Source organism: Equus caballus, chromosome 18 (assembly GCF_041296265.1).
Source record: "Equus caballus isolate H_3958 breed thoroughbred chromosome 18, TB-T2T, whole genome shotgun sequence".
In the NCBI taxonomy this organism is placed as follows: domain Eukaryota; kingdom Metazoa; phylum Chordata; class Mammalia; order Perissodactyla; family Equidae; genus Equus; species Equus caballus.
Genome location: NC_091701.1, coordinates 58,041,675 through 58,063,482, shown reverse-complemented (window position 1 = coordinate 58,063,482; position 21,808 = coordinate 58,041,675). Strand labels below are relative to the sequence as shown.

Here is a 21,808-nt window from a genome sequence, read left to right as displayed (position 1 = left end):
ATGGAATCTGAATTCTTGGCTTCCGAATAATTAAGGTTAAAAGAGTGGAGAGGGCAAAGGGGAGTGCAAGTAACGTATTAACTCTTGACCCAGTTCCCCCAGGCGTGGTATTAGTACTAAGCACTTTTCCTGGTGTACTCAGTAAAATAAACAGACAAAGCTCCTGCTCCCTCAGTAAACCATGTCATCCCAAAAGGTGAACATTTCTCTTCGCTGCCTTGAACTACAAGTCTGTTAAAAGTGCGAGTCTGTTAAAAGACTTCAGTTTAATCCTTGTTTAAGTCCTTTTCTGTTTCGATGGGGGAAGCTGGAAGACAGTCGTCTGCCCGGAGCAGGAGGTATCAAGCATGCCCTGGGGGTGGTAGAGAACTCAGAAGGCAGGAGAAAGGGAAACTTAGAGGCAGCTGAGAAGACAAAAACGCAGATTTTTACAATTTTTCACCGGATTCTGGATTATCTTACAGACAAATAAAAGCTCTATTCCAAATATTTCCTCCCATATAGAATGAGCAGCTAACCAGACAGATGTCTTGAGTTATGGGGAGATGGAAGCTACTACTACTACTTTCTAATTTAAGATTTCTGTCCAATTTACTTCCAAAACACCTAAGAACGCCAAGATCAGAAATGGGATGTGGATGCTTTAGGGCATCTGAATTGAACAGATGACAACACTAGGACTATAGTTTAATTCTTTCTTAAACATACAATTTTTGTTAAAACGCCTTTCAAGTTAACCTGCTTTTGTACAGTGTGAGAATATTTAAGCCTACCAGTTACTTATACCTTAGTGTGACTCATTTAAGCAGATAATTATAGCTTTTCTCATTAATAGTTGGCTGAGATCAGATACTAAGGAAATAAGAATGTTGGTAAAAGAGGAGAGGTAATTTTGTAACTTCCATCTTTTGTGCTGCATCATGCTAGACATTGCAGTTGTTAACTTTGGGTGACTTTTTGTTGTTGTTGTTCTGAGGAAGATTTGCCCTGAGCTAACGTCTGTTGCCAGTCTTCCCCTTTTTTTGCTTGGAGGAAGATTAACCCTGAGCTAACATCTATGCCGATCTTACTCAATTTTGTATGTGGGTTGCCACCACAGCATGGTTGACAAGTGGGTTAGGTCTGCGCCTGGGCTCTGAACCTGTGAACCTGGGCCACTGAAGCTGAGTGCACCCAAATTAACCGCTAAGCCACATTGCCGGTTCCAACTTTGGGTGATGTTTAAGAATTGAGTGCAGCCTGGTGAAGGGAAGCACAGGTGCTGGAGGCAGGATAAGTCTGGCTTAGCACAGTGCCTGGCCCTCCTTAATCCTTCCACATAGAGTAACTAATATGTCCCTATCCACCCCTATTTGATCATTCTTCTTCTAATTTATTATAGAGCACATCATTCAAAGATTAGGAAGTGGGAAAAGGTTTCAGCCAAGTTTCCCACCCCGTGTGTAGCAAGATATGAAGAGTTTCCTTTTGTAGCCACACCTTCTTCTTCCCACCTACTCGCTTTCTCCTTAACCCCTGGCAACCATTAATCTATTTTCCATTTCTATAGTTTTGTCATTTCGAGGGTGCTATATAAGTGGAATCTATAATATATAAACTTTTGGGATTGGCTTTTTTCATTCAGCATAATCATCTGGATATTCATTTAAGTTATTCCACATTTAGATAGTTTGTTCCTTTTTAATTGCTGAGTAGTAGTCTGTGATATAGATGTACCACAGTTTGTTTAAACATTCATCCACTGAAGGACATCTAGATTGTTTTCAGTTATTGATAATTATTACTAAAGCTGCTGTAAACATTTTGTATAGGTTTTTGTGTGAACATGAGTCTTCATATTTCTGGGATAAATGATCAGGTGTGCAATTGTTGGGTCATACGGTAGTTATATGCTTCTTTTCTTTTTTTTTTTGAGAAATTGCTGTTTTCCAGGTGGGTGTACCATTTTACATCCCCACCAGAATGTATGAGCATTATGGGCTGAATTTTGTCCTCTCCAGATTCATATGTTGAAGCCTAACTCCCAGTACCTCACAATGTGACTGTATTTGGAGACAGGGCCTTTAAAGAGGTGATTAAGTTAAAATGAGGTCTTTAGAGTGGGCGCTAATCCAGTTTGACTGGTGTTCTCCTAAGAAGAAGAAATTTGGACGCACAACCTGGAGGGACTTGCACTCACAGGACAGACCCTGTGAGGACGCAGTGGGAACGTGGCCATCTGCCCGCCAAGGAGAGAGGCCTCAGACGAAACCACACTGGGTGACGCCTTGATCTTGGACCTGCAGCCTCTAGCACTCCGTTGTTTCAGCCGCGCGGTCTGTGGGGTTTGTTTTGGCAGCCCTAGCGGATTAGTGCAGTGAGTCATCAAGTTTTTTTGCATCGTTGGCAGCAGCTTTTTTTTTTTGACTTTTTAATTTTATATTCTGATAGGTGTGTGGTGATGTTTGATTGTGGTTTTAATTTGCATTTTCCTGGGGGCTAATGATGTTGAACATCTATTCATGTGCCTATTTGTCATCTGTATGTCCTCTTTGGTGAAATGTCTGTTCACGTTTTTTGCCTGTTTTCTATTTCAGTTGGGTTGTTTTTGTTTTACTGTTGAGTTTCAAGCATTCTTTTATATATTCTTGATACTAGTTCTTTGTCAGATGTGTGGATTGCAAATATTTTTTTCTACTCTGTAGTTTGTCTTTTCATTCTCTCAACATGGTCTTTCACAGAGCAAAATTTGTAAATTTTGATGAAGCCCAAATTTTCTGTTTTTCTTTTTTCGGATTGTGCTTTTGGTGTTAAGTCTAGCCTAGCTCTAGATTCTGAAAATTGACTCCTAAAGTTTTAGAAAACTTTTTTCTAAAAATTTTAGAATTTTCTATTTTCTATTGAATTCCGTGATCCATTTTGAATTAATTTTTGTGTAAGATATGATCAAACTTCATTATTTTTGCCTGTGGATATCCATTTGCTCCAGCACCATTGTGGGAAATGCAGTCTTTTCTCCATTGAATTGTTTTTGTACCTTTGTCAAACAATTGGGCATATTTGTGTTTTATTTCTGGGTTCTCTGTTTTGTTCCATTGATCTGTGTTTATCCCTCTCCCAATATCACAGTCTTGATTATGATAGGTGTGTAACAAGTCTTGAAATCTGGTAGATTGATTCTTCCTACTTCGTTCTTTTGCAGAATTACTTTAGCTGTTTTAGTTTCTTTGCCTTTCTATAAAAATTTTAGAATAATCTTCTCTATAACTATGAGGAATCTTGATGGCAGGGATTTTGCTAGGAATTTCGTGAAACCCATGTATCAGTTTGGGGAGAATTGACATCTTTACTATATTGAGTCTTCCAATCCATGGCCGTGGTGTGTTTCTCCATGTTTTATAGATCTTCTTTGATTTCTCATCAGCATTTTGTAGTTTTCATCATGGAAGTATTGTATATTTCTTTGAGATTTATACTTAAGTATTGCATTTTTTGGAGTGATTATAAATAATATTGTATTTCAGTGTTTACAAGTTCATTGTTAGTATATAGAAATACAGTTGATTTTTGTGTGTTATCTTGTATCCTGCAACCTTGCTGAACTCATTTATTAGTTCTAGGAATTTTTTGATAGATTCCTTGGGATTTCCTGCATAGACAATTATGTCGTCTGCAAAGAGGGGCAGTCTTATTTCTTCCTTTTTGATCTCTATGCCTTTTGTTTCTTTTTCTTGTCTTATTCCACTGATTAGAACTCCCAGCACTGTATCAAATAAGATTGGAGAGAGTAGGCATACTTGCCTTGTTCCTTTTCTTAGGGAAAAGCATTGTCTTTCACCATTAAGTATAATGCTAACTGTAAGTTTTTTTATACAAGCTCTTTATCAAGTTGAGGGAGTTCCGCTCTATTCATAGTTTTCTAAGAGTTTTTATTACCATTGAGTGTTGAATTTTGCCAGTTGCATTTTCTGCAACATTTAATATGATTATGTGATTTTTCTCCTCTAGCCTGGTAATGTAGTGGATTACACTGATTGATTTTCAAATTTTGAACCAGCTTGGCATCCCTGGAATAAACCCTGCTTGATCGTTTTGTGTCATCTTTTGTGTATTGCTGAATACTGTTTCCTACTATTTCATTAAGGATTTATACTCATGTCTTTCGTTCTGGTGTCAGAATGCATCAAATTCTAGCTTCATAAAATGAATTGAGACGTGTTCCCTCCTCTTCTCTTTTCTGGAATAGATTCTGTAGAGTTGATATTAATTCCTCTCTAAACATTTGATAGACTTCTCCAGTGAGACTATGTGGGCTCAGAGATTTTTTCTTCTTTTTGAGTTTTATAAATTATAAATTTATTTTCCTTGGTAACCTTTAAAGAGTTATTCATATTATCTGTTTTATATCCAGTGAGTTGCGGTAGTTTGTGTTTTTAAAGAAGTGTCCTGTTTGGGGCTGGTCCGGTGGCGCAGGGGTTAAGTGCGCACATTCCGCTTCTCGGCGGCCTGGGATCGCTGGTTTGGATCCCGGGTGCAGACATGGCACTGCTTGGCAAAAGCCGTGCTGTGGCAGGCGTCCCATATATAAAAAAGTAGAGGAAGATGGGCATGGATGTTAGCTCAGGGCCACTCTTCCTCAGCGAAAAGAGGAGGATTGGCAGCAGTTAGCTCAGGGCTAATCTTCCTCAAAAAAAAAAAAAAAGTGGTGCATTTAGTCTGAGTTGTCAAATCAAAATGTGCAGAGGTGTTCATAGTACTCCCTGTCCCTTTGCTCTCTGCAGTCTGTAGTGATATCCTTGTTTCATTCCTGATCTTGGTAATATGTGTCTTCTCCCTTTTTTTTTCTTTGCTCCTTTTTGCTTCTGCCAGCTTTGGATTTATTTTCCTCTTCTCTTGAGGTAGAAGCTTAAATTATTGATTTGAGATTTTTTCTCTTCTAATGTATGTATTTAGTGTTATGAATTTTCCTTCACTGCTCTGTGTCCCATATTTTTTGATACATTGTATTTTTATTTTCATTCAGTTCCAGTGTATTTTTTTAAATTTCCGTTGAGACTTCCTGTTTGACCCACGGCTTGTATAGAAGTGTATTACTTAGCTTCCAAATGGTTGAAGCTTTTCCTTTTATCTCTCCAGTAGTGGATTCTAGTTTGATTCCACTGTGGTCAGAGAAGATACTCTGTGTGGTTTCAGTTATTTTGAATTTGTCAAGGTGTGCTTTATGGCCCAGGGTTTATCTTAGTCTATCTTAGTATATGTTGCATGGGCATTTGGAAGGAATATGTTTTCTGATGATGTTTGGTAGAGTGTTCTATAGACGTTGACTAGATCCTGTTGGTTGATACTGTTGTTGAGTTGTATATCCTTGCTGATTTCTGTCTAGTTCTTTTCACTTATTGAGAGAGAGATCTTGTCTCCAGCTATGATTGTGGATTTGTCTATCCTTTCACTTCTTGCTTTACATATTTTTCAACACTGTCATTTGGCACCTACACATTTAGAATTGCTATGCCTCCTTGACAGATTGACCCTTTTATCATTCTGTAGGATACTTGTCTGTCTCTGATAATTTTCTTTGCTCTAAGTCTACTTTATCTGATATTAATATAGCCACTGCTACTTTCCTTCCGTTAATGTTTACATGATTTATTTTTTTCCATCCTTTTGCGTTCAACCTGCCTTTATAGTTATATTTGAAGTGAGTTTCTTGTAGACATCATATAGTTGGGCCGTGATTTTTAACTCACTCTGCTAGTTAGACTTAATGTATTTAGACTGTTATATTTAATGTAGTTGTAGATGTATTAGGGCTTAAGTGTACCATTTTATTTTTTGTTTTCTGTTTACCTCTCTTTTTCTTTTTTCTGTTTTCTTAATCTGAGTTACTTGAGAAGATTTTAGAATTCCATTTTTGATTTATCTATTGTGTTTTGGATGTCTCTTTGTATATCTTTTTTGGTGTTTACTATTGGTATTACTTTATATATGCATTATTTATTACAGTCTACTGTTGGCATTTTACCAGTTTGAGTGAAGTATAGAAACCTTACCTTCCTTTATGTCTCTTTACCCTTCCTTGTTTGTAATTATCTGAAAATGTTTCCTGTACATACATTTAGAATTACATCAGACAGTTAAAACTTTTGCTTCACCTGTCAGACATAATTGAGAAAACTCAAGAGGACAACGAAAGCCTGTTGTATCTACCCATTGTTTTGTTTCCTGTTTTCTTTTTTCTTTCCTCATACTCAAAAAGTATCTTCTTATCATTTTTTTTTCTGTTTAGAGAACTTATTTTAGCTGTTATTTTTGGGTATGTCTGTGGATGACAAATTCTCTTACTTTTTCTTCATCTGAGAAGGTCTTGATTGATTTCCCCCTCATGACAGGAGGATATTTTTGCTGAGTACAGGATTCTGGGTTGACACTCTTTTCTTTCATCACTTGAGTTATATTGGGCCACTTCCTTCTGGCCTCCATGGTTTCTGCTGAGAAATCACTGTCATTTGAGTTGTTTTCCCCTGTGGGTAAAGTTTTGTATTTTTCTGAATGCTTTCTTTGTACTTAGTTTTCAGAAATTTAATTATGATATGACTTGACATAGATTTCTTTGGGTTTATCCAATTTAGGGTTCACTCAACTTCTTGACCCTGCAGGTTTATGTCTCTTGCCATATTTCTTCAAGTACTTTTGCAGTCTCCCTCCCTTCCTTTTCCTTTACTTCTGGGACTTTAGTGACATGAATGTTAAATCTTTTGTTGTAGTCTCACAGGTCCCTGAGGATCTCTTCATTTGTTTTTAAGTCTAATTTTTTTTTTAGGGAAAGATTTGCCCTAAGCTAACATCGATTGCCAATCTTCCTTCTTTTTTTTTCCTCCTTTTTCCTGCTCAAAGCCCCAGTACATAGTTGTGTATAGTTGTAAGTTCTTCTTTGTGAGCCACTGCCACAGCATGGCTGTTGACAGACAGGTGGTGTGGTTCTGTGCCTGGGAACCAAACCTGGGTTGCTGAAGTGGAGTGCACATGCTAAACTTTAACTGCTAGGACATCAGGAATGGCTCTTTAAGTCTATTTTTTTCCTGTTCTTAAGATTGGGAAATTTCTATTCTCTATCTTCTAGCTCACTGTTTCTTTCCTCTCTCCCCACCGTTCTGCTTTGAGTCCATCTACTGAGCTTTTTAATTGTTATTGTATTTTTCAGTTCTAAAATTTCCATTTGGTTCTTCTTTATATCTTCCTTTTCTTTGCTGAGATTTTCTGTTTCTTTGTTGAGGCTTTCTATTTTTCCATTTGTTTCAAGAGTATTCATAATAGCTCATGGAAGCATTTTTGTCATGGCTGCTTTAAAACTTTTGTCAGATAAATTCCAACATCTTTCCATGTGGTCTCACTGATGCAGCAGGGATAGGGGTTACTAGTATGTGGGAGCTCAGTATCAGCTGAAAGTCTTGGCCTTCTGTGACACCACCTGCTGGGGGTATTGGTGTGACTCATTATATACTTGTGACGGTGGAAGTCTAGGCTCCCTATTCAGCCTTCCCTGGTATTGGTGGGGGGTGGGGTCACAGTTTTTTGTGTAATGTTTGGTTAGAGTAGTGCAGTTATTGTCTAAAAGTTTTCTGTCTTGTTCTGCTGCCCTTCCTGGTCATTTGGTTAAAGAGAGTAGGCTTTTGTTGGGGCTTTTTGTCTTTGCCTGTTGGTGTTTAAAGGTTGCCATCTTTTCACTTGCAAGTTCGAGATATAAGAAGCAAAGAGAAAACCCAGAGAACTCACCACTGAGTTGTTCCTTGGGTCCTGAGGTCCCTAGCCAGTCTGCCTTCCTCTCTGCGCCTTTCACAGACTTCTTATGTTTGTTTTATGTGTAATGCCTAGGGTTTTCAGTTGCGCTTAGAGGGAGGAATAGGATAAAGTACATGTACTCTGTCTTCTCAGAAGTGGAACATCCTGTCATTGCTTTTTAAGGAACCACCAGTGACTCTCCATTGCCTGTAGACTAATATCTAAGTTTCTTAGTCTGTCATTCAGAGACCATCTCAAGCTATACACAGTCTTAGCTTTTCTCCCCATTTCCAACTACTCCTGTTTGTCTCCATCACACCATCATACTAAATTTCCTCCTCTGTTCTACAGATTCTGCACTTCTGCTGTCTCTATACCATGGCCTTGATCAATTTGCTCTTTTGCCTGAAATGCCCTACTCCTTCATCTCAAATCTATAGTTCCCATCACCTTGTAACTTGCAAGCTCTGTTAGGTGTTTGTATCATCATTTGTTTTGGAAGATTTGAAGCTGGAATTTTTGTAAAATGTCATAATCATATATTCTGTACTACGTTAAATGCCATATTCCTTGTAAAGGAAGGTAATCATTATAATTTTAATTGTTAAAATATCTGTATCACCAGCAAACGATTGTGGAGGATCTACTCCTTGTTGAGTAATGGACTTAAACACTGGAATACTGCTTGGTAGTTTAAAGATTTATATGCGGTCAAATGACAGTTCTTTATTCGGGTATTATTAGTGCTAAATGATATCTTAACATTTAAGTCTCTGTTAATAAATGTAAAGACGTGGCCAGTCATTTTGAATCCTAGCTGCACGTTATGGTCAGCAGGGGAGCTTTGAAACAATTCCTATGTCCAGGTCCAAACCCCAAGATTCTGATTCAGTTAGCCTGGAGTGGATAGGTTTCAGAAGCTCCCCACGTGATTCTAATATGTAGCCACGTTGAGAACCACTGGTCTCGAATTAGACTGTCAAAAAATATAAGTGAACGGGGCCGGCCCCGTGGCCGAGTGGTTAAGTTCGCACACCCCACTGCGGCGGCCCAGGGTTTTGCCGGTTCGGATCCTGGGCAGGGCCATGGCACTGTTCATGAGGTCATGCTGAGGCAGCGTCCCACATGCCACAGCTAGAAGGAGCCACAACTAGAATATACAACTATGTACCGGGGGGATTTGGGGAGGAAAAAAAGCAGAAAAAAAATGTATAAGTGAACACCAGTGATTGGGGGTGCTTGTAAGGTTCTGTCCTAGAATGCTTCCAGCTGTGCAGCTTGGAACTTTGTCTTTCAAAATTTTTACCTTAGCAGATTGTTTAAAACCATGTTGTACATCCTGCAGATGACTCACCCGTGTGATTGTAGCATGAAACATTATACGAAACATGATCTGGTTTGCAAAGGGAAGACGACATTTTGTGAAAACATTTCTTTAGGCTCTTAAAATTACTAAGTCTAAGATTATTCTTTTGAAGAATTTTTTAAATTAGCTATTGATTTTTTAAAGATCATTGTAGGAACAGTATAGATATTATAGCATCCTAGTATACAGTCTATTTATGCTATAATTTTTTGTTAAATTAATAGTATTAATCTGACTTTTAGTTATTTATTTTTCGTCAAACATTATGATACGTAGTAAGAATGCAGTGTCGTAACTAGTTGTAAACAAGGAATTTGCTACTAGAGCAGAAAACTCAGACGTTGGTAGTGATTATAAGTACCGCACTCTTGAATGTCTTATGATAAAACTGGCGTAGGCGTTCGGCATGTAAGTAGTTAGTGTATTTAACTTAAGGGGTTGACAGGACTTTTAGTTTTAATAATCAAAGTGGTTAGGGCTAAGGAAAGAAGGGCAAGTCAGAGGAAGAAAAAAGAAAAAAGAGATCAGTTAATAGAGAATGTAGAGAAAAAAATAGGATCAAAGGCAAGAATTCAATTAACTTTTGTGACAGTAAAGCGTTTCCTCTGAGGAAGAAGAAATTAGGTGCTCTAAATTAGGTACTCTAGTTTGTTCTTTGTTTTAGGGACACACTTTCTGTTTGGTTTATTGTGTATGACCTTTATAAGCAAAATACACAAAGAATTTGAAAATGACACCGACTTTTTTCTACAGTCAGTAATTTATTAGGTAAAGTTTCTAGCTTCAGATAGAAACTGGCCTGACTGAAGGGACTACTTCAAAAGAACTGTTACTTTATATTCAGTTAATTTTAATGAATGATGGTGAGAAAGTTATTGGATCATTGTCAAATTTTTCTGTTTTTCTAAATGTAATGTATGCTGTAAGTATAATGTTTTATTTAATATGTGTTTTTTATGGAATCTAAGAATTTTGAAGGAATTTAATTAATGATCATAGGATCTTCTAAGGAAGATCAAGAGAAGACATTAATTTTTATTATGTCAACAGTTTCCTTGGGGCTTATTAGTATCAGTATACTTCTAGATTAATTTCAAAATTCGTATGCCTTGGTTGTATCGCTGTCCTTCTGGCAGGAGATAAAGGTGCCACATCCCCTAAACTCTTGTGTCTGGTGAGCAGGGGCAGAGGAAGTCTCTGTGCTCCCAAACATTGAGGAGAAATTTTGAAGTTACCCTTTATGCTACTAAAAGTAGGCCTATTGCCATTTTTTGCACATACATGTGATTACCAGTGCTTATTCTGGAAAATAATCACTTTCTTTATTTCTAAAGAAAATAAACTAAATCCTTATAAAAATTACCACTTAAAATATCTCCAAACTAACTCAGCCATTTGTCTTATATTCATTGTCTTATGTTCCTTCTCTGCTGTAGACACTGTACTTGGTACTCGTAGGGAAGGGGCAGACATACAGTAGAAAGTAAAATTGGCTCATCCCTGACCCTCTGGGAGCAGATACTTTTAACAGATGCTGAATTTTATGCTTGGAAATAGAGGCTATGAAAGAAACATGTAGAAAGAGCCAAGTAAACAAGAGTCAGATACTCGGTCCCTCAAAAAGTCTGAGACAAAGTAATCATCAGAAAGCCATCAGAAAAACTAGGAGGGGTAACAAAGGCATCAGTAACAGGGCTAATTTGTATAGTTATGATTTTGCATATTTGTATGTGATAGCATTTTCTTCATGGAAGCTTTCACATGGATTATTGTTATTAATCACTTAAGGATCTGTTTCTTAAGTTTGGAAAATAATTTTACTTATCCCTGTTGTGTATATATTGGAAAGAAGGACAGGTGTAACATTTGTAGTAGTTTCCTTTAAACTTTTTTTCTGATAGAAGATTATATAATGGGCTTAGTTTTAGATCAAGAAAATAAGATGAGGCTGTGATTAGATTTTTTGTATAAAATTCAGTTTAAATCAGGAATTACTGCTTTTAAAACACTTTGACTAAAAACAATGGTTCTTGTACTTAAGTATTATAAAATAAAACTACTTCTGGTTTTGTATTATATCATATACATAAATTTGTTTTAGTTTTAGTTTATGATTTAAAAGCCTTTGAACAACATAGTGTTCTTAATTATCAAACTGTAGAAAATAAAAATTGAAAAACTATATCAGATTGTTTTCTAAAGATGAGTGCAAAAAGTTAAGTCTAGGGCTTTCTCTAACATATTAAACAACAAACAAAAGCATTTGTCATCTCCCTTGTAAAATGGGTATTGGTCTTAAAACTATTTTTTCATTTTCTTATCTTTTACTTTTCAATATGTAGATTGAGGCTTTCTTAACATTTCTCTACCCTTTACGATATGGTTATATGGTATATGTGTATGCATAATTATTCACACTATTTGAGGACCTGTTGTATTCTAAGTAATTCAACAAATAAATTTGAGTTGGTTCCTTCTGTCATTGAATCCCCATTCACCTTAGAATGAGAGATAGTTATACTGTGTTAAGTGTGTTAGAGACGGTGTCAGATAAAATAGTAGCACCGAGGAGGAGGGAATGGTTACTCATCCTCACAGAGTCTTGTGTCCGGAAGGTTTCACAGAGAAGGTGAAGCTAAGATAAGGTTTAAAGAGTAAATAGGAATTTCTTTGACTAGATAGATATCCATACTTCAGCAGAGATAGAAGCATTCGCCAGAGCACAGACAATGAAACAGCATTGCAGGTTCAGAGAACTGCACTTGGTTTCCTGCTGGTGAGAAGGACAGGAAGAGGAGAGAGGCAGGGACATGATCTGGAAGAGACTTAAGTCTGTAAGAAGAGTTGGCCATAGAGGACTCTTCGGGATTTTAAAGTAGTATAGTGAGGTAGTTAATTTTGCAAGTGTGTGAAAGAGGAAGTCTGGAGTCAGGAAATCTTACAGAGGTTATACAATAATTGAATCAATAGTGCTGTTGAAGAGAAGAGGATAGAGTTGGCAGGTTATGTATTTGTGTAGAGGATATAGGAAGAGAATAACTTGAAGGCCTCTCTTAGGTTTTTTGGCTTTGGTCTTTATATGTGTGTGGGTGCATGTATATGTTGGGGAATAATGTAGGAAAGCTTATTATCAAATACTATTGTAATTTTACCTAATTTTGAAATAATTTCAGACTTACAGAAAAGTTACAAAAATAATTCAGAGAGGGGCTGGCCCTGTGGCCGAGTGGTTAAGTTCGCGCGCTCCGCTGCAGGCGGCCCAGTGTTTCGTTGGTTCGAATCCTGGGCGCGGACATGGCACTGCTCATCAAACCACGCTGAGGCAGCGTCCCACATACCACAACTAGAAGAGCCCACAATGAAGAATATACAACTATGTACCGGGGGCTTTGGGGAGAAAAAGGAAAAAATCTTTAAAAAAAAAAAAATAATTCAGAGAATTCCCATATACCCTTCATTCCAGATTCCCCAAATGTTAGCTTTTTGCCACATTTGCTTTTCATAAAGCAATAAATAAATATTATTTTTTTTCTGAGCCATTTGAGAGTAATTTGCAGATATTATGGCCCTTTGCTCCTAAACACTTCAGTATGCATTTCTCAAAAAACAAGGATATTTTCTTTTACTATAACCACAGTACAATCATAAAAATCAGGAAATTAATATTGATATAGGACTCTATTGGCTTTATTCAGATTTTGCTAAGTTTCCTAATATCCATTTAAATAGAGGAGAAAGTTTTTTTTTCTGGTATAGGGTCCAGTCTAGGATCATATGTTACTTTTAATTGTCATACCTCTTTAATCTCCTTTAATCTGGACACTTCATTGGTCTTTCTTTGTGTTTCATGATGCAACATTTTTGAAGAATACGGGTCAGTTATTTTGTAGAAATATTTCACCATTTGGATTTGTCTGACGTTTGTTTCCTGCTGCTTAGATTCAGGTTATGGGTTTTTGGCTAGAATGCTGTGGACATGTATCAGTGTGTTGAAGCTGGAGGCCCTCGCTGTTGTTGCTCCATGACAGGTGGGGTAAATTCTTACCACTTGGCTATGGCGGTGGCCTCCAGGTTCCCTCCCCACTGTAAAATTTCTGTTTTTTCTTTTTAGTTAGTAACTATCTTTTGGGGAGATAATTTGAGACTCTATAAATATCCTATTTCTCATAAAAAATTTTTCTCACTAGTTTTAACATACAATAGTAATTCTCAGCTGAATCAGTCTGTGTTGTGTTGACACGTCCCCATAAATCTTTGAGGAGTTCCTTCTATTCTGGCAACAAGATGTTCCAGAGTCAGCTCGTACTTTCCCTGCCCAGCCTTTGAATCTGCCAGTTTTTCAAGGAGCCTCCATTGTTGTTAGTGACTGAGATCCAGGCGGTTGTGCTCATGAGTCTTTTTTATGAGCTGTATTAAAAATCACTTTCTTTTAATGACTGTTGAGTTTCATTTCAATTCTGTCATATTATTTTATAGTATGTGTGGTGTGTGCATTATGTTATATTTTTCTTTCTTTCTTTATGATGTGCTTTATTTGCACTTCATTTGAAAAAATTTCTTTGGATGTTTTGTATTTGTTGTTTTTTGTTACTATTGTAGTAGCTGTGTGTGTACTTACACCTTTTTTAAATGTCTTCAGTTTCTTGTTTTCTTATTTAACTTTCTGCTATCCTTTATTTTAGTTTTTAATGGTGTGCTTTGATTCTCACCTATTGCTATTTCAACAATCAATGAGTTTATTCTACATTCTTCTTTTTCTCTTTCTCCCATGTTTTTAGTTGCATTGTATCTACTTTATCTTCAAATCTTAACTGCAACTGTTTGCTCTTAGTTCTACAATTAAATATATTAAATCTTTACCATAATCCTTTGCTGAAGTTTCCCAGACACCTACCGATTATTATATATAGCTCAGTTTTTAGTAATTTCTTAAGAAGAGTTCATGGCAGTTTTCCCTGAGTTCTTGCGTATTTTTGTTGTTGGCGTTGTTTTCTATAGCCTTGATACTGCAAGGACAGCTTGGTCAGAAATAAAATCCTTGGTTATGCTTTCTTTCCTTGTTTGCCATCTGGCCTTGCTTTATATGTTGTTTTTGTGAAGTCTGATGCCAGTGTTAATTTTCTTGCCCCTCTAAGTTATTTGATCCTTTTGCTTGGAATTCCTGGTTTTATTGTCTCTCTTATTTTTAAACTGATAGTTTTACTGAGATATGTATTAAAGTTTATTGTAGCAGGTCAATTTTTGCTGTTACCTCATGGATCCTTTTAATATGTAGGCTTGGGTCTTTTGTTTCTGAAAAGGTTTTTTGGATTATAGTTTTAAATGGTAGTTCTATTCCAGTGTTTGTTTTGTTTTGTTTTTCAGGGACTCCAGTTATCCATATCTTTTTTGTCTATCTTCCATTTCAAAAACTTTCTCTCTGCATATTTTTACTTCATTATCTCATTGCCATTCTCTTGGTTCTTTGACTGTTTTCTTCAATACCTTTTATTAAGTTTTTATTTGAGTTTTTTCATGAGCACCTTGTGATTTAGTCTTCAATTCTGATGATTTTATCTTTTTATTTTATTTATTACCTGAGTTCAGTCACTTCTTCCTCTTTCTTTTTTGCTTTTGTCAGTTCTGTTTTTAGGTTTTAAATTTCTGATCCAAGGTGTTTTTTTCTTATCCCAAATGCTTGCTTCAAGCGATACAATTCAGTTTGGAATGTTTATTAAAGTTTTCTGCTTTGCTGTTGTTTTTGAGGGATACTTTTCATCAGCTTAATTGTTCTGCTTTCATTTTTTCTAGTAGTTTTATATAGATGAAGATTGCTTATGCCTCTACATTTCTGGGAGCAGGGCTGATGTTTTAGGGGTCTTATGAGAATACTAATTCTAGAGTACACTCCTCTGTCACTGTAGCAAAGTAGTTTGTTTGTTGGATGTCTTTATTGCCTCTTGTTGGGGAAAGGATTGTGTATCTCTCCGTTTGCCTCAGTGGTCGATAGATGCCAGTAGATTCCTGGGATGGGGAGGGTCCATAGGGAAGGGGGTCAGAAAACATGATCATCTTAGCTCTAGTCTCTTTAATTTTAAGCACTGAAGCCATTGCAATCAGCTTGAGCTAAAAGGGATTAATGAAAGAATTCTGCCGTATCACCCTCCACAGAAAGGCAGCTGGGCCCTCTGAAGGTGCTGAAACCAGGGTGAGAGGTACAGCAACTTGCTTAAGGTCACACAGCTAATAAGGGGCAGAATTAGGATTTGGCCCCAGGTCAGTCTAGTTCTAGTCTTAATCGTGACCCCCTGCTGCCTCTGCTTGTTTCCAGGGGCTCCACAAGCAGTGCAGAAGTCATTACAAACGGGAGGTGCTGCTTCGGTGCCTCCTGCGTAACTGGTATTACGTACTGGAAGCAGTGGCCATTTTAAGAAAGCCCTTTTAAACTTAAATCATTTTCTTCTAAAGTAAACAATTACCATAGTTTCTCATTTTAAGAAATTTGATTTTGTGTGTTGCGTATTCCTACAAAAAATATTTTTTCTAATCGCGGTTGCCACAGTCTCACTTCTAGAATATAGTATTAGTTGATGGCAGAAATGATATTGCCTCAATTATTAGAAATACTTGCCAGCAAAAACTTACTTTTGGCTGTCCAGAGGAATCCCAGAGTTTCCCCTGTGGTTCTCTTGTGGATTCTAAAGATCAGATAATCTGCCGAGTGAGATGTGTGTGCTAGAGTCAGGAGCCATCTAAGTATGGCAGGAAAGGTCTTGGGGCTGGAAAATATTTGTAGATGGTGAAGTGAGAAAGTGAGGTGGAGGAGCAGGTGATGGTGAATACTGGAATAAAAATGGAGATTTAATTTCAGGAAACAGAAAAACGCTCGTGTTAAAAAGTGACTTTTTCCAAGTGTTGAAATACAGATAATGAAGGCTCACTTAAGGCTGTAAAGGTAGGAGAGTTAAAAAGCCATTTCTAGAGCCAAAGTTAGAGTTGGCTCAGCACAAAGAAGGCTTTAAAAAATGCCTCTTTGCATTCATGATCCTCATGGGCCAGGTCCCAAGATGTTTCAGTAAAGGTCCTTGAACTATGTAATTTAATATTCTTTCAAAGTAAATGCCTGCTCTGTTCGTAGTGCTTTGTCAAGTAAAAATTATCTAAGCTTGTTTTTCCTTTACTTTTTCTCCTGCTTCCGAATTATTCTGCCGAGTGGCACCTCACTGAGGAAGCTGGCAGGATCCTAAGAAGGGAGTTTATTCAACGAATATTTATTGTGCGTTGGTTGTGTGCCAGGCGATGTCCTGTTCAAACAGAAACATTCAAACGACTGAGCCAATGCCTGCTTTAGATTTCAGAAATAACTTTTTTGGCTCTATTGACTATATAGGTAAAATAAATTGTTACTAAATTTGGAACATGTTCCTAAGAGATAATATGTGTTACATGCAAAATCTTTGGATTCTCTTTTCTGGGTCAAAGAATATGATACTCAGTTGATTCTTCACCTAAGAGATCCGCCTGGTCTTCTGACCAACCACTCCTGTCCACATATCACAGGGAATGCACTTTGTGGACCTAAACTTTGCTTTTCTTAGTAATTTAATCACTTGAAAAAGAGTATTATGTGGTGATACTGATAGAGTGAGAGGGAGACTGCTGAGAAATTGACACCTAAAGAGACAGGGAACAGACTCGCCAGCGCCAACAAAGCGGCCAAAGCAGGGCCCCTGCCTGCTGCTGCTGCCTTTTATCCTGTGTCACTGTGGTTGTCAGCACTGGTCTCCTCCCCAGCAGTCTGCCGTGGGGACCAGATACTCAGATCCTCCTCCAGAAAGAGGCTTAGAAATGGTGGTGAACATCTGACTATTTTAGGATTAGATGTAGTCTATTTCCTTTCTCCTCTTAATTTTGAAGTAAAGAAAATATTGCTAAATGCAAAATAATTTGAAGGATTTTAGCTCCCTCTTTTAGATATTGGTATATTTAAAGATTTAGACTTAATTTTATCCTGGACATTTTCAAATATACAAAAGCAGAGAGAATAGTAAAATGAACCACATTTACCCATCATCTTCTTTCAACAGTTATCAGTATATGGTCAATTTGATTCCACATATATCCTCCCCTCCTCATTATTGACACGAGTCCCAGGCATATTTCATTTGTAAATATTAAAGTATATGTCACTAAGAGATAAGGAACTCTTCTTAACAAACATAACCTTGATGTCTTTATATCTAAAAAAATGAACAGTTCCACTCGAGAGATGTTAAAGACCTTTATTATTCGTATTATAATAAAGGTTTACTACATTGAACCAGAGCATGAGAAGTAAGGTAACGCAGGCGTTGACTCAGCCTTAGGTTTAAATGCAGTTTTTCTGCTTATGACCTATATGACCTTGGTCAGGTTAACCTCTCTTCATCTCACTAAGCCTCACTTTCCTCAGCTGTTACACGGTGACACAAATTTCTAACCTGGGAGGATTGTTGTGAATTATAAATGAAATAATGCACTTGAAGTGATTAGGATCCTGCTTTATACATAGAGCACTCTCAGTGATGTTATTCTTATTTGGACGTATAAGGAAATATATAGATAATTAGTTTGAGATTTCACCTCTTAGTGTAGGGGACGTTTTTAAGTGATTTGCGTCCAATGATCCTCTAAGCCTTTGATTTTTAGAGAATACAGAAGTCAGTAGTGTTTTAATTGAAAGACGCATTTTATACTTTTTTTCAAAGGCAGACTTGATTTGTTTTAAAACATAATACTAATTGAAGAAATAAATATTTAATTTTTAATCAAATCTTGGATGTCTCTGTGTCTTGGTATGAAAACTTTGAGATATCCTAAGATAAGACCTTTATTTATAAATCTCTCTATAGGTTAAAAATGAAAAGCAAATGTTAGTTCCCTTTGTAGGACCGATTTATTTAGAATGATAGTTTGGGCAGCTATGAACATAAAAGTAGTATCCACGTTATTGCTTATACTTTCCTTTCTTGCCTCTATTTACTCTGGTGAATCTTTTTTTCTTATTGTTTTAGCCCATCCAGAATGTACAGCTTTGAAAGAAATTTGGCTTTGCAGCTGAAGTTCTTTCGTAGCAGTGTGTTCTAAGTAGTGAAAGTCAGGGGCATAAATTGCTCAGCATGTGCAATCCATTTTACAGACTTTCTGAACGTGCTGCTTAGTATTTTTAGTTTTTATTTTTTAGTACTTAAAGTGCACATCATTTTTGTCTAGATTTTCCTGATTTACAAAATGGGCAATTCTGTTTATTTTTAAAATTATTTTTTGACACCTTTATTGAGGCTAAATTTACATGCCATAAAATTCACCCATTTTAAGTGTACAATTCAGTGATTTTTAGTAGATTTAAAGAACCGTCACCACCATTTGACTTTACATTTCTGTTCACTCCAAAAAAGAATCCTTGTGCCCATTACCGCGCAGTCCCCATACCGACCCCAGCCCTGGACAACCACTAATCTACTTCTGTCTCTATGAATTTGCCTGTTTTGGATATTTCATATAAATGGAATCATACAACACGTGACCTTTTGTCCCTGGCTTCTTTCACTTAGCATTGTATTTTGAAGTTCATCTATGTTGTACTATGTATCAATACTTCATTCCTTTTTATTGCTGAATAGTATTCTATTATATGGACGTACCAGGTTTAGTTTATCCATTCAAAATTGATGGACATTTGGGTTGTTTCCGTATCTTGAGTGTTATAAATAATACTTCTATGAACATTTGTATATAAGTTTTTGTGGGGCATATTTATTTATATAGAAAAAATTATTAACATGTATGAAATAATTGTTCTCTGCTATTCATGTATTTTTAATTTTGATTTTATTACTTGACAACATAATATAGTGGAGAGAAACACTGTGCAGAGTTTTAGGAGCCTGAGTTTCATCTTGTTACTGTCTTGCCTCTGCAGCTTTAGGAGGGTAGATCCACGTCTCCAGATCTCAGTTTCTGCTCTAGATTGAATGTTTGTGTCCCCCCCCAAATTCATATGTTGAAAACTAATCCCCAATGTGATGGTATTTGGAGGTGGGGCCTTGAGAGAGAATTAGCACTTTTATCGAAGAGACCCTGGAGAGCTCCCTTGCCCCTGCTGCAGTGTAAGCACACATGTAGACGATGCCTTCTGTGGACCAGGATGTGGGCTCTCACAGACACTGAATCTGCCTGCGCCTTGATCTTGGACTTCCTAGCCCCTGGAACTGTGAGAAATAAGTTTTATAAGCCACCCACTCTATGGGGTTTTTGTTATAGCAGACCGAAGCGAACCATGACAAATAAGTTTCTGTTGTTTGTAAGCCTTCAGTCTGTGGTATTTTTGTTATGTTAGCTGGAATGGACTAAGACAGTTTCCTTATCAGTAAACTGAAAAAGTTGGAGTAGGTATTCTCCATGGTTCCAAGTCTGTGATTTGTAAATCCCTTAAGTTCTGCATGACCTTGGGCAAATTACCTAACCTCTGTGTGCCTCTGTTTTCTCATCAGAAAAAAATGGAGCTGTTAATAGAATTGTTGTTTTGAGGATGAAGTATTGTTTTTGGAACATTAAAAAATGCCAGGATGTGTTGTTACTTGTAATAAGGTTGTGACCATTTTAGTATGTTGGATCAAGAAGGCCTTAGTGGGAATGCTCTGGCCGTGGCCTCAGTGAAGAATCAGTGGTAGTAAATCAGTAATTAGTGGAGGAAGGAAAATTTAGCTGCTAAAAACAGATGCTATGTATTGAGTGCTTACCATCCCGGAGTATACTAAACACTTGACATATATTAGCTCACCTAATCCCCGGTCCTGTGAGTTAGCTTCAGTGATTATGCCTGTAAAAGAAATTAAAGGAATTGCCCAAATCACCTAGCTAGTAAGTGGCCGCCTTGGAGTCTCACCATGGCTCCAAGGCCGTGATCTTTACCACTGCACTAAGCTGCCTTTCAAGGGGAACAGCTCTTTGGAACAGAATCCCATGGCAGAGAGGTCTTCACTGGGCAGGTCTTTGCGTGGGAAAGATAGCTAGTATTGCTCTTATGAGGGATCATTCTAGAAATAGTTTTCCATGTGTCCTATATTATTTTGTCCCGTGTGATAGTGAAGTGACGTTTCAGTTACTGAACAAGTTAAAGGATTTGCAGTGTGTTCAGTATTGTTTTTGAAGTTTTACCTCAAAAAATACGTTACGATACACATTTTTTTTTTTTAAATGGGACTTTTAGTCTCGTGGAAACTAACTCTCTCACATGTTCCACTAGCTTCTTTCTGCATACTCTAACAATTTCCATTTTTTGAGCAATTTTCCATCTTTTTAGTTGACTTAAATATTTTTTAATTGTTTTTTTTTTTTGGTGAGGAAGATTTGCCCTTAGCTAACTTCTGCAGACAGTCCTCCTCTTTTTTTTTTTTTTTTTTTTCTTGAGGAACACTAGCCCTGAGCTAACATCTGTGCCAGTCTTCCTCTATTTTGTATGTGGGATGCCTCTACAGCATGGCTGATGAGTGGAGTTGGTCCATGCCCGGGATCCAAACCCTCAAACCTGGGCCACTGAAGCTGAGCATGTGGAACTTTAACCACTCAGCCATGGGTCCGGCCCCCTTTGCCTTTTTCTTAATACTGTTTTTTACTTTTTTTCCAGTGTGGTGTGTGGTACATACCAAATATTTACATTAGATAAATAAAAAAACTTAGTGCCAAAATCACAATTCATGTTATATGTGTGTTAGCTCATTTGAACAAAAGAATTATTTTATAGATGTGTGGTATCCAACATATAAACAATTGGATGCTAAAAATATTGGATTTAGTCTGAGATCAGCTCAATGGAAGGCATGTGTGTCTTTGCCAAGGATAGAAGAAGAACACTTCTTTCTAGGATACAAATCAGGAGAGAGGAGGTTTGGTGATGATCCAGAGAAATTCTGAGATGAAGAGGAGGACGGAAGACACCTACATAGCAGGTGAAGAGCTTTTGAGATCTAGAAATTAGACCATGAATCTGTAAAGTTATTATAGCTGGACCTTCTTCCTCCTCTGGTGAAGGAGGGAGACCTCAGCAGTCAGGTGAACTCAGTGACACATCCATTGCTCTGGAGAAGGAAGTGGTCCAGGATTCCTGGAGCTCAGTGCAAGACTCAGATTGCAGAAGCCATGCAGGTGGAGAGCTGGTCTCAGAGAGCTCTGCCAGCAGGTGAAGAGGCTCTAGCCATGAGGCACTCTACAGCTGAGGATATCTTTACCTTCCTGGAATTTCATAAGCCTGATTCATTTCTATGAAGCGGTATTCCCTTTTCCTTTTGCTACCCCACTTTTGGTGAAGAAGCTGCCAAACTCCTGAGGATTTGTCAATAAATTAACACAGACAAGAAGAGCCAAAGAGTTGAAAAATTCATATAGTTAAGGAATTTTTGAAACTGGACCTTCAAAAATGGCAGTTAGCAGCTGCTAAGGGTTTGGTAGAATAGCTAGAGGGGTGGGGAAGTCCTTAAGGAATTGACTTCCCTCTGCTTCTGACTTTGTAAATATCAATGTCTGTGGCTCATGCCAAGAAGGGGCAGGGAAGGAGGGTGGTATAGAGGTAGTTGCTTATATTGTAGTTTTTGAAAGGGTTTTTAAGTGGTGGACTGTCATTACCATTAGACTTTTGAATTTTTGAAGTTTAAATACAGTATAGGA

General features: G+C 37.3%; 1 protein-coding gene across 3 annotated transcripts in view; it reads left to right on the top strand.

Annotated features, from left to right (window-relative positions):
• SESTD1 (SEC14 and spectrin domain containing 1) overlaps positions 1-21,808 on the top strand; it is a 114,931-nt gene that overhangs the window by 11,350 nt on the left and 81,773 nt on the right. The gene's annotated exons all lie outside the window — the stretch shown is intronic.